Source organism: Temnothorax longispinosus, chromosome 11 (genome assembly GCF_030848805.1).
Source record: "Temnothorax longispinosus isolate EJ_2023e chromosome 11, Tlon_JGU_v1, whole genome shotgun sequence".
NCBI lineage: Eukaryota > Metazoa > Arthropoda > Insecta > Hymenoptera > Formicidae > Temnothorax > Temnothorax longispinosus.
Window position 1 is genome coordinate 2,834,138 of NC_092368.1, and position 12,852 is coordinate 2,846,989.

Consider the following 12,852-nt stretch of genomic DNA (forward strand, 5'->3'; position numbering starts at 1 on the left):
CGACCGCGGCTTGAAATTAATGTTTTAGCCGATATAAAATATTTAAGGGATTACCTCTCCGCACCACGATTGTGTGTCATGTAGCGGGCAAGCGGGTATATGACGCAAATTAAAACGTAACGCGGCTCTCAACGTATGCGGCAGGTCGCACGCGTCCGAATATTCGCGCCGGTGCGGCGCATCCCGCGCCAGCGCGAATATTTATCGTCGTAAAGAAGATTTGCGCGTAAAAATGCATAGCGGCGGTTACTAGAGAGACGTGCGTTGCATCGATGATGCCGCGTAAAATTAGATTCGGCTAAAAGCGCGCCCGACTTTCGGCGAAAATCACTTTTAATAAAATTGCGTGATGTGTATATATATTTAAAATATAATTTAACCACCTGATGTGGTCGCATATAGTTCGAAAATAAAGTTCGACTATCATTCAGCATTGAAGATTGCATGACACAATGAAGTCCATTTTTCTTCATTGATTGACATATCACGATGACAGTTGGGGCGTTGATGTAATAATTGTAATATAAAATCTCTATGAGATCTCTTCTCTCTCTCTCTCTCTCTCTCTCTCTCTCTCTCTCTCTCTCTCTCCTTTTATGCTAACATTGCGTTCCGTAAAGATTGTTAGTGACAATTTACGCTTTATTTGTGCTTTTTCACTTTACGAAGAGAATGCAGTGAAATGTGCACGCTATCTTTTGGCACGCAGAAATGTAACAAATAATTTAGGGATTTAATTTATTGTTCCATTTAAAGATTGAATCCGTTTTCTATGCCTCATTTATTCTGTATCGATTTAAATGCACAATTTCCGGAATGGGATTGTACATTAGGCTACGCGAAAGAGTATTCGATTCCGGAGCGCTATTGTACTTCGTATTAAGTCGAAGCTCTTCACGAGCGATCGAACAGGGACGAAAGAATTTGGGTGATGAATGAAGATTGTTGTCTGGAATAGAGCGAAGAAGGGTCAGGTCGGTATTGCATGTTTCGAAGAGGATTTTCTCGAGTGCGCTTGGCGAGGGGAGATCCTTGTCAGCGCAAGTGCCTCTATTTCGCCAAGTTAAAAAGAAGTTCGCTAGCTTGTCCGTATCATTTGCTGTCCTCGGACGACGATATTTCGAACCCCGTACCATATGAGCTCGTTCGAGGGATGAGACCGCCCGAGAGCGTTCATTTATCAGATACTCGTAAAATATAACGAAGAATGCATGCATCATATTTACTGTTCTAAACGCGGTCCGATATCGAGTACACGGGTCGTCATACTAAACGGATAAATGACGAAAACCGTGGCACACGGATATTGTATACTTGGAGTTACTTTTAATGCAAACGAATGCACAAAATGTAGCACACACCGACACATTTATGTAGTACTACCAGGCTTCAGCTTCGTTCAGCTTGCAGTTATCATCACAATGTTCCGCGTGCTTTCCGATCTCTCGGAAAGCACGACTCGTGTATGGGAGGTCTGCGCTTGTGCACGTACGTGCATACAATAGCGGCATAATAGCGCGGACGAACGATAAGCTAATAAAGTCGGGGTCGGCGCTCGTTAACGTCCCTTTTTTATCGCGAGAACGTGCCCCGCCAAGAGCGTAATTATTACTATCGTGGCGGCGAGACGATTTAATCGTGGCGTCACACTGCAACTTGGACAATCTTACGAGCCGTTCCGATCCTCTCCTGTGTTCCCGTCTGTTCCTCTCTGTACCCCCCCCCCCCCGTGCCGGACTCGCGTTTACGTCTATTCAGAATCCAGCCACGACTCGCGCGGTGGACGAGAAAAAAATTTTTTTTCTCCCCATTTGGTTCTCGCGTCGAACTTAAATTAAAAATGTTGGCAGGTGCGACGTGACGCGAATGAATCCCGCTATACATACACAAATGCGTCAACATGTATTATCTCGATCTGAATAACGACAGACGTTACCGGCAATATTTATACGGTCGAGAGAAAAAAAGAGAAAGAGGTAGAGAGAATAAAGAGAGAGAAAGAAGACATAATAGAAATTCATAACGCTGTCGATGTCGGGGGGCTCCAAGTACGATATCGTGTGCTGAAGAAAAAGGCGGGGAAGCAATAAGGGTTGATTAGATGCCTGGCGGGGGGTTATAATATCTCCGTTCAACGTGACATTATTAATGCATTAAAGACATCGATGAAGAGGTTGAATGTAACAAAAAAAGTCAGTGTGGCGACTGAGAACTTTTTTCCACGAAATGTTATATAATTTCTCTACAAGTTCCCTTACTTTGTAAGTTATATTAGCTTATTTCGCATTGAATAAATTTCTGTCATTTTATTCACCTGTTTTATCGTTCTGTTGTATTTTATAATCCTTTGTCCATTTTTTCTTTCTTATACAAATATTAACAATTTAATTAAATAACGAATGTGGAACAGAGAATAAAAAGAAAGTTTTATACATTTTAATTCTAATTGAAGAATTAAAGTCTTTAACTTTACGTGGCTTTAAAGTAAACGACTACAGAAAGAAATTTTAAAACCAATTTCTTTTTCAGATAATAATATAGAATACACGAAAACAAAATTAATTCCTGTCAATTATTAAAGTTGTTCTTTTTGCGAACTTAAGATTCTGTTCTTTTTTTATTTTAGTATTTAAAATATTAAATTTATTCCATCTGAATTCTGTAACAGATCGATATATATATCTTATCAGTTTGGTAACAACTGTGGTTAGTATTGCGCAACTGGTGCGCGAAATTGTCTTCTCTCGCAAAATCGGGATTTCCCAGACACCTTTTATCAGCGTGAAAAACATTCGTCGTCGTGAAAGCTCACGTAATCACGTTTTAGCCACCATTGAGGATAATTGCTTGGAGCTCTCTAAGCAGATCTAATAAGAAATTCCCGGAGCGCGCCGACCTTGCGTAGCTAATTAAAAACTAAATTTGCTGAAATTTCCCCGCGCCAGCCGGAGTCTTTGCGGACGGTCGTATTCTTGTACGAAATGGAAATGAAAATTCCCCAATTTCCCCGGTCGGAATCTCAACGTCGCAAATATTTCTTATGGAGTCTTCGAACGGAACGACCTCATGATAATTCCAGCAACGAGAAATAATTATACATTATAAAAAATTAGGATCTACATTGGTACTATACAGAACGTGGAATTTGGTAAAAAAATTATTCAATGGATCTTGTGTTACGTAACAACCTTTCCCCATTTACAATATAATTCAATTCGCAGACAGATATGATATATGACACGTATATTTTACGATACACGGAAGCGACATTTTAAAAGGCCTCCCCTCTCAAAAAAATAATTTAGTTTTACATTCGGCACAGATGCGATGAATAGCAGATGTCTTCCGCTGGAAGATGATATTCCGCGGTAAATATACGAGGATGGAGATCGGAGCAGGTGGAACGCCAGGCATCCGATTGATATCCCCGATTCGTGCGGAGGAGGGACAGGATCGAGGAGGGAATGAGAAAACGGTATACCTAGCGTGGAATCTCAAAGCACGGGGAATAAAATCAGCGCCGGGCTACTGCCGCGCGAAAATGCGACTCGCATTCGATTTTTATCACGGCGACCCGAATGTCGATCGATTGAGTTCGAATGTCTTTTCGACGAACGATAGTCCGGATTTAGATCTCAAGATGTTCGAAGAATCGGTCGGGCTCGAGATGACCGATTTGGAATGCCTCAACGTGATGGCCGAATGGCTCGTAATAACGTTTCGACCGAATCTTCTCTCCCCGGCGAATCGTCATCATTATTTCACCCGGTTTCCAGGTCGCTCGTACAAACACGTGATCCCTCTTGAGTTAAGGCATTATCTCTGTGATCATTGGATGTGGAAAGCAATATTCGACGAATATTAGTAACAATACTTCTAGGGAATATTTAAAAAGATACTAGCTAATACTCTAGCTTCTAATTTCTTTTTACGCACTTTGCGTAAATTCTCAATTTTACGCGACACTTCTCAATCAACAATTCACTCGTTTTCGAGCCACGCGCAATTCTTTCTTCGGATAATTCTATGGTTGAAACTTTTGAGGGATATGGGGAGCAAATATTGCGAAAAATGTAACCGCCGTAGTTCACGAGTTCTCGCAAAATGGTAGTCTCCCTCGTTGTTACTCGTACAGTGCGTTGCTCGTATAAAGCATCAACTATGCATTACTCGTTATCATGAAGATGCTGTTTTGGACTAAGGGGATGAGTAACGAACTTCAATGGAAGGGTGAGATGAAGAAAGCTTGGCCTCTCTCTCTCTCTCTCTCTCTCTCTCTCTCTCTCGCCAAAGCTTTATTAATCTCAAAATGCTAACGTATTTAACTTTCCGTGTAACAACAGCATTCTACGGTTGAAAAACGTAAAAGAATCTGTGTGTGTGTGTGTGTGTGTGTGTGTGTGTGTGTGTGATTAAATGTTTCTTTATAAAATATACATAAATTAACGTCAAAAAAGGATTTTTGTAATTCAGCGTTTTCTCCGCATCTCAATGTGTATATTACTAGTTCAAGACCGTCCAATACAATGTCCCCAATACGTGTTCCCGATAGCGGCTTTTAGAATCCATTTATGTCATTTTAACGCTCGCAAGACGGCATCGCTACAATCAGGACGGCAGACGGGCAATAAATTTCATCGCTTTGATGGTAAACCCGCCAGCCGCCGATAATTTTCAACCCCACGTCGCTGTTGAGGTTGGCTCGGAAGTATGACACCATCGGCGGGCTTCTAATTGTAAACAAAACCACCGAGCTATAAATTTGTTTAATTAACACGGCCATGTGACGATGTGACGGTTTAGCTCGCACATACTCCCTCCTATATCTATACCTATAGTCTCCTTCCTCTTTCTCTTCTCGCGTTCTCTCGTACTCTTTCTCTTTCCCGCTCTCTATTCGTCTTTCATCTGACAAAACATACGTGCGGCGGTTCGTTCGTGGAGGCTTTACCGTTCTCAAACCGATTGACACATCAACCCGCTAACGTGTATTTGTTAAATTGATTGGAACGCGATGACAAAGTGTCGCAAATCGTGTCGATTTAACTTTGTAAATAGCCTGCCGAAATTGATGCGATAGCCCCGAATAATACCGAGGAAACGTATAATAACGATCCCGAGCACGTTACATTTCAATAATACGGTACATCTGTTTAAAGAAAGGGAACACTCGGGAGCTTCCTCCCTTTGGGAAAATGAAACTTTACGGCTAAACAAGCGGCAGAAGGAAAAAGAAATAAAGGATCCTTGAAACATAAGTAGGTACGCCTGTTGAATAGACATCGCCCTTTGGAAAAAAATTCCGCTCTCGGATTCCTCTCACTTCTTTACGTTCGAAACTTCGTCTCGAGACGAAAAGAAACGAAGTTGTATTACGGCTAAAATAACACCCTCGAGAGCGCCTTGTTTCCGTTATCCGAACGTTTCTTAAATATGCACGGAAAGTTACGGAAAATTAAAGATTTGTTTTCATGCGCCGGGCATAATGTGACGCCGATAAAACTCGGACGACCGAGCGTCGTCTGAAGATGAAAATTCTCGACGTCGTTGCCGTCGCCAACGCCATCGCCATCGCCACCGCCTCCCTTATTTCGTAAACGTCGCGCTATTTGCCCGGCATTGAAAATTCACCGTTTGCAAGCAACAGCCGGTTTGTCCGACGGTTAAATCGGTTGCCCGATCTCCCCCCTCCCCCCCGAGCCTTGATAAGGATTTTCGCTGTTTCCTCTCCTCTTTACTCTCTTTCTCTCCTCCGGCGTTGGGCGCCCTCGCGAAAATGAGCGCGTCCTTAGCGCCGCCGGCGGGAACGATTCGTTCGTTCAAATGCTCTTAGCATGCAAAACAAAGGGCCAACTTCGTTTCTCCCACACCCTGTAGCGCAATTAGTTCCGCGACGAGGAAGTTGTAATCGCGTTCTCGGCTGTTTGCGAGTTTTGTCCGGGGTCGGCGCAAGTTTTTCCCCGGGATTTGCGGCGCCGCGCCGACCGGGGTATCTCGGCGCACACCCTCCCGCTTCTATTTCTCGTCCTCGCGCGAGTAACGCTCTCATTTTCGAGGCAGGATTATTCTCTGCCGCACGAGGCCGGCGACATGGCCGGGATAGTAGCTCTACTCGCGCGAAAGCTCTACTCCGGGTCGCGAACTTTCGCGGTAACCAGCCGATAATCACTAAGAAACACAAATTTCTCAAATTTCTTCATTATACCGCCTCCCTCTCTTTTTTCGCAAACTCGTGATCGAGTTACTTCCTCCACGGTGTTGCATCCTCCAGTCTTTGCTCGTTAACGGTTCAACGACGGCGATTGGAAGCACATTTTTCTCTTAATTAGCGCTGATCTTAATTATATCGTTTATGAATTATCATTATCTATATTCAAAGATGTTATAACTTTAGAAATTTTTAAATAATAAATTTAAATAAATGCTTATAATTAGATCATAACTATTTATGTTTTAGGTTTCAAAATGTATGTTGCTTTTCCTTTTGATAAAAAAGGAAGTTTTTTAATTTTTCATGTAGGATCCCGTTTTATTATAATATCCTAAATTTGTTTATTTAGCCTATTTGGAAATATTTGAATCTCATAGCAAATGTGACAAGAGACATGCTATCTAAGTTTCCATCGAACAAAATCTCATATTTTAGAACCAATTCCTGAGAATAGAGAGCAGAAAATTCCAATTGCAGCTTTATCAGATTAAGACGCCGACGTTCACGCGCTCGGACAATTTCAGCGTGAAAACCTGACCTCCCGCTTTAATCGGCGTGTCCGCGTCTCAGCCTCGGATGCAACGATTGTCACGACGTCTTAACCGTTTCCACGTCGCGTCGCCTCGTAGCGCCCACCGTTTGCCGTGACGCGTAATCATCCTCCAGTCTCTATCTGGCGCATTATCGATACAAGCGGAGGACAAGTGTTCTCGTTAATTAGCTTCAACGACTTTCCGGTCGACGAACCTCGAGTGGGTCGCGAAATCGCATGCGACGACGCAGCTGCACGCTCGCAAATCCGTCTCGGCGACGTCTTTGCCAATTACGGTCGTGAGGGATTTTACAAGGAATACCGAAAGTCGCGATCTCTATGAGAATTAAAGAGTTAGTAATCGTTATGAGATATACAAGTAGACGTTTCAAGAATCTTGGCGCAATATTCAGAGTAATTTTAAAACATTATAAAATTTATATTATGACTAAAATTCAACTTGTTATCGGCATATTAGTGCATATATTATACTAAAGTACCAAGTGTAAATCTGTTTAAAAAAATCTAAAAAAAAAAAAAAGAATTTATAGGGATTGACATTATTATAGCAAAATGTTAAATAAAAAATGTACGACACAGTATCCAACCGCACTGATGGATTCTGTACAACCGAATGAAAGTACGTTGTCTCTGCTACTTTGGCGCGCATTACATTACTCGCGAGATCGAAAGCGATCCTTTGACAAAGCGACAAGGTGGCGGGTGGCGAGAGAGGCGAAGAAAGGATATCATTATTTGATCGACGTGCAAGCTCGAACACTCTGCTGCGCCAGAGGAGAGATTTTACGATGCGTCTGATATAAAAGAAGATCTCGTTATCCCGTTATCCCCGGTTACTATCGGGGCGACATAATCTTTTCTTCGCTCCCGCCAGCATCACGGTATAAAGTATCACGCGTGATACGGCGCCGTCCATTTCCACATGTCAGACCCAGTGCCCCGTCCCTGTCCATCCCTCTCTTCCGCGCTCATCTCGAGAAAGTGGGACTGTCGCACGTACGATGAAATCGCCAAGTTTTCGCCAGGTAACGTTGTCGTGAAAACTCGCGTCCGCGATATATTCAGGAAGTATCCTCCCCTTCTTTCGAATTCCCTTGACGGATATAACGATCTACGACATTGATAACGCAATCGTTATCAATGAGTGGCAGAGAGTCATGTCGTGAAAGCGCGTTTCGCCGGAAAAAGAGAAGAGACGAAGGATCGTTATTCCCGATTTAACCTGGTTAAGCCTCTTGACTATTGCTCCGTCTCTGTGCGTGCAAGGCGATTATTATGTAACGATGACGAGATGATGAGATTATGAGATTACGAGGGTCCTACCTCTCGCGTAAACCTATTTCCATTTGTTGAGTAAACGAGCACGAGCGACGCTTTATGCGTTGACATCGGTTTTAATTACGCTATCGATAGCTCGATAAGCACCTGCTAAAATATTTTTCCCATATTCCAGCCGCGCCGACCTAATTTCGCGACCGGTGGTAAAGTTTAATTACCACCCGAGAGAGCAGGCAGTTTGAAGGAAATAACGATTAGATAATTTGTTTTTCCAGGGAAAGGGAGAGAGAGAGAAAAAGAGAGAAAGTATTTGATATAAAATAAAAAAAGTTTTAATAAATTTTGAAATAAAAAAGGCTTAATGTAAAATAAAGCTTCAATGTTAACGTCTGCGTTGTACCAAAATCAAGAATCTAAAGGAAAAGTAATAAATAATCGTAATTAACAGACATTTCGATATATGTATACACGGGAATAAATTAAATTTCATCCGCACACGTTCTCCATCGTCTCGCGTACCTTGCGTGATAAATTTTCCTTCCTCGAGACTCCCCGGTACATCGTTCCTCAACTAGCGGAAGATAAATCTCGATCTTTTGTAACACGCGATGTCGCGGTTTATTCATATCACATCGGAGCCAAGCTTTTAGTTTTCAATTATCCGCGACGCCTGTCTGGTCGTTCCACCGAAAGAAACAGCGCGAGAGAGGACGCGCTATCATCGGCGTGGACAGATTTGTTATAAGCAGGCTTTGCCAAGTTTCTCACGATAAACTTCGGTCTAGTATGAGCTTTATGTCGCCTCAAACGACCGTATGAAAGTAATGACGGTACAAGGAAATAAGAGTTGAACGGACTAAAGCCAGAGATTTGCAATAAGCTGCGTGTTTTGAATATACACACAAACACACACATATTTCTTAACTAACCCGTTGTTGGTCTCGCGAGTTTCGTAATGTCTTACTATGTAGGCCACACACAGCAGAATTTTCATTATCACGTAGAATGATATAAATACTGTGCAATATGACTAAATAAGAATTACATTCAATACATTCTAGTCTTATGCACTTATATTTTGTTATCTAGCTATTCATGCCATTCAAAATTTTATATTAAATGCCATGGTATTTATTTTTTCTTACAATTTTAAAAAATTTTGATAACGCTAGTCATTTTGATATTTCTGGTCATGATAATCATCATGGTAGTCAACGTGTTAAATAATGTAAATAATTATTTACATGCAATTGAACATTACATTTACCAAATTAAAGCTGCCGTTAAAATGTAAAATGTTTTTATTACTTTCTAAACATCAAGTATCACTTGATAAGATAAAAATAGGATATGTAGGATCGAGGCACTTATTTTGAAATCACTTTGAATCGCCGAGAGTTTAAGATCAAACACCCTCTACGAGAGAGCATGGAAAGGAGAAGTGTACGAGGAGAGAAGTTTGCAGAGAAAAATGGAGCAAAGTTTCGCGCGGAGAAGCTCGCTAGCGGCAGAGAGTGTTGCAACCTATGCTAACCCAACGAGTGGCGCAAAGACGCGTTGTAAGCGTAAAATCGGCTCGGCTCATTCCCCTGTGCCCCTCACATCGTGCCCTCCCCTCCCCCCATAATGCACACCGACGATTCGGGAGGCGGTGCTCAGTGACGTCCCCGGCGCGGCGGAAGGCGAATGCATAATGCTTGGCATGCCCGAGTTTCCTTCTTTGTCGTTGCGTATTTTAAGTCGCAGCTGCTGCATGGGTTGAGGGAGGGCACGAGGAGGAGGAGGCGAACGAGAAAAGGGGCTAGAGAGGCTCCCTCGGTGCAAAACTTGCGGGAGTTTGTCACCCCGTCACGAAACACGCTCGCGCACGTGGTCGAGGAAATTGCAAAGTTTCCTACGGGACTTTTGCGCCACGTGTCAATTCCACAACGCGGTTGCTTCCCGCCGACGCCCCCCTTTTTCCTCTTACGCTTCCCGTTGTATGTTATGCCAAAATATTAACACATTCGTTGGTGCACAAATGTCGATTTCCGCATTTCCGCGTGTCTCTCGTATTTTTCTAAGTCATCCAGACGATAAATGAAAGCAGCTTCTTTGGAATTTCGAGATGCTTGTTAAGATCTAATAATTCAGTGTGCACATCTTGATCCCTTCGCTACACTCGGTAACTTAGGTACACTTAGGTAATAACCACTGGCTTTGCAACGTAATCGACGAAGAAATGAAAGAGAGAGAAAGGAAAAAAGTGCGAAGGAAAACAAAAAAAGAAGCTGCGAGGTGTCATTTACACGTGTCTATCGTGCGAAATCATATCGATCACAGTTTCATGTTATTTCGTACCTAACTTTCTTTCTCTCACATATGAAGTGCTGTACATTATTAATAAAGTTAAGCCAAGTTAAAAAAATCTGAAGAAAAAAATCGCGCGATCGACGGGAGACGATATCGTATACTGAATTACGCGAGAGAGACCTTCAGACCTTCTCATGAGAAAAAGTGCACTCGGTTTTATTTTTACAACCAGCCCTTCGACTCGCAAACTGATGTTTCACCGGAACAGCTCGTGATTTATCGTCGGAATATTTTTGCAATCCACGTACCGGCCACGCGGACAACAACTGACGCGTGTGTACGCAACGCGGATCGAATTGCGATGTTTTAGCGTATAACGATCGTGCGCGTCACTACGCGATGTACTCCACGCACCACCCACATGCGCATCCTCCGATGCTTTTATACAATTATTACGAACGCGACAATCATAACCATCATAGGAACAATTTCCATCCACGAGATCGTAAACGATCGAGCGGATAAATTCGGCAAAACGGGAAAGGTTGGTCCTCGCGTAAGCGATCGAGAATACCGAGATTTATCACGATTGAATCAAAAGAATGAAAATATGAATCAAAGAGATCAGTTTTGCAAGTAAATTAGGATGAAAAATGCTTTATTCGTCGAAAAAGGAACGGCAGATTTCTTTCAGTTGACAATAACCGGGAGCAATATCGATCTTTGCGAGTTGGGCGCGACGATCGTTCTGACTTGATTGGCAATAACGTGGATAGAGAGCGAAAGCGATTACAAGGGTGAAACTCGAAACGCTTGTCAGGCCACAGACTCGCTCAATCTCATCAGCACGCAAAAAAGTTCTCGCTCTTTCTTTCTCTCCGCCCGTCATCGACTTTTTCTTGATTCTCCGTCAAACAACTCGATTATGGAAACGCGCCGCTCTTCTCAACCTTAAACGGGCACACGTATATTTTTGTTCTACTAGTAAAAACATACCGGAGTACTATTAAAAATTCTAGCTAGTTTTTTTATACAGCTTGATTTGCATTAAGCGTTAAAGTAACAGAACTGACATAAGCACTTTTACTTAAAAAAAAATAATAATAATAAATAAATTGATGTGATTTTTACTAGCATGATATTAGAATTTCAAGCATCTCTCATAAGCATAAGTTTTAGCAATTTTCATCATGCAGATTTCGCAAGATCATAAATTTTTTTAAATATTTCTCTAAAATTATGTTAATAATATTCAAATAGCAATCATACAGTGTAAATTGGTTTTTTGGCGCGGAATAATTCATCCTATCAACCCATTGATTACTCCACAGCTTCTGTTTCGCGCAAATCTCAAAGGTTAACGCGTTCGTAATTTACTTATTAAAAATTTCGTCACGTTTCCGCAAGTTTCGAAAGCGATCTCATCTATCGTCCGGCCCTGTTCCATCAACTCTGAGCCCCGGGCGCAATTTGACGGTCTACCGATCGCGATTTTACAGCTTATAGGTACTCGAGAAGGAGAGTCCATTAAGTTGCGATCATCGTCTCGGTCGCGATTGCACGATCGCGGGGTGAAGAAGGACGTTGTGAAAGGTTCGCCGGGTTGGCGAGGCTAACATATCTCTCTCGGTTAAGTGATCGATAAGCTATCCGTGAAACGGCAGGAAGCACACGCGCGCTGTTGAGCTTATACGATCTTAGAGGGGTGAACGCGCGTGTTCGCGTCGTGAAACGTTTACGAAGCAGAGCGTAAAACGCGCGGATTTACAGGACATTATCCCGAAGTCGGAATCGCAGATTAATCCCGGTGATCGCCGGTATACACGGAAGCTCGAGTAATCTCCGCGCGTTTCGAACGATCTGAGTTCTAGTTGCCATTCTTGCGTTTATTACGACAGGTGGCTAATTATTTCATTTAATATCCCAGTTGACATCATTGTTTTCTACCTCACCAGATGCCTCTTGCAACAAATCGTGTTAGCTCTAATAAAGTTTTGCAAATTAGTTCGTTCTATCTGACAGATATTCGTAATAAACACGCAAATTGTCGTGAAAAACGCGCATTTCCTTTTATCGTCGAAACGGTATATGAAACAAAATGTTTTAAACAAAGTTTTTATGGTTTTTTTTTTGTTTTCTACAACTGTATATTTAGATTTCTCTATCTTCACCCCCATGATGTGTAAAATACCGAAACTTGAAAGATTGAGCAAATTAAATCTCAAACATCCGAATAGACTGTATAATATCTAAAATACGACTTTACTTGAAAAATACGATATAATAAATGAATTCCAATTTATAAAATAACTGTAAACTAAAGATGTTTGCTTTGATTCAGTCTCTGAATGCTTAGAGGAATTCTTAAATCGCTCCTAATCCTAATTGCTTCGTGCGAGTCCAATCTTTCTGATTCTCAGCAGACTAATTTACGGTACGACAGTAAAGCAACTCCCTTACAGTTTCGTTTACGATCCTCAAGGGCTCTACAAGACGCCGGGCACGGTTTGCTACGGGG

At 42.1% G+C, this 12,852-nt stretch overlaps 1 protein-coding gene and 1 long non-coding RNA gene across 2 annotated transcripts in view; one reads left to right on the forward strand and one right to left on the reverse strand.

The window, feature by feature from the left end:
* Nucleotides 1-12,852, reverse strand: part of LOC139822050 (uncharacterized) — an 83,836-nt gene that overhangs the window by 6,383 nt on the left and 64,601 nt on the right. The gene's annotated exons all lie outside the window — the stretch shown is intronic.
* The window catches only part of LOC139822086 (probable G-protein coupled receptor B0563.6), a 38,339-nt gene that overhangs the window by 1,025 nt on the left and 24,462 nt on the right, over nt 1-12,852 (forward strand). The window lies entirely within an intron of this gene.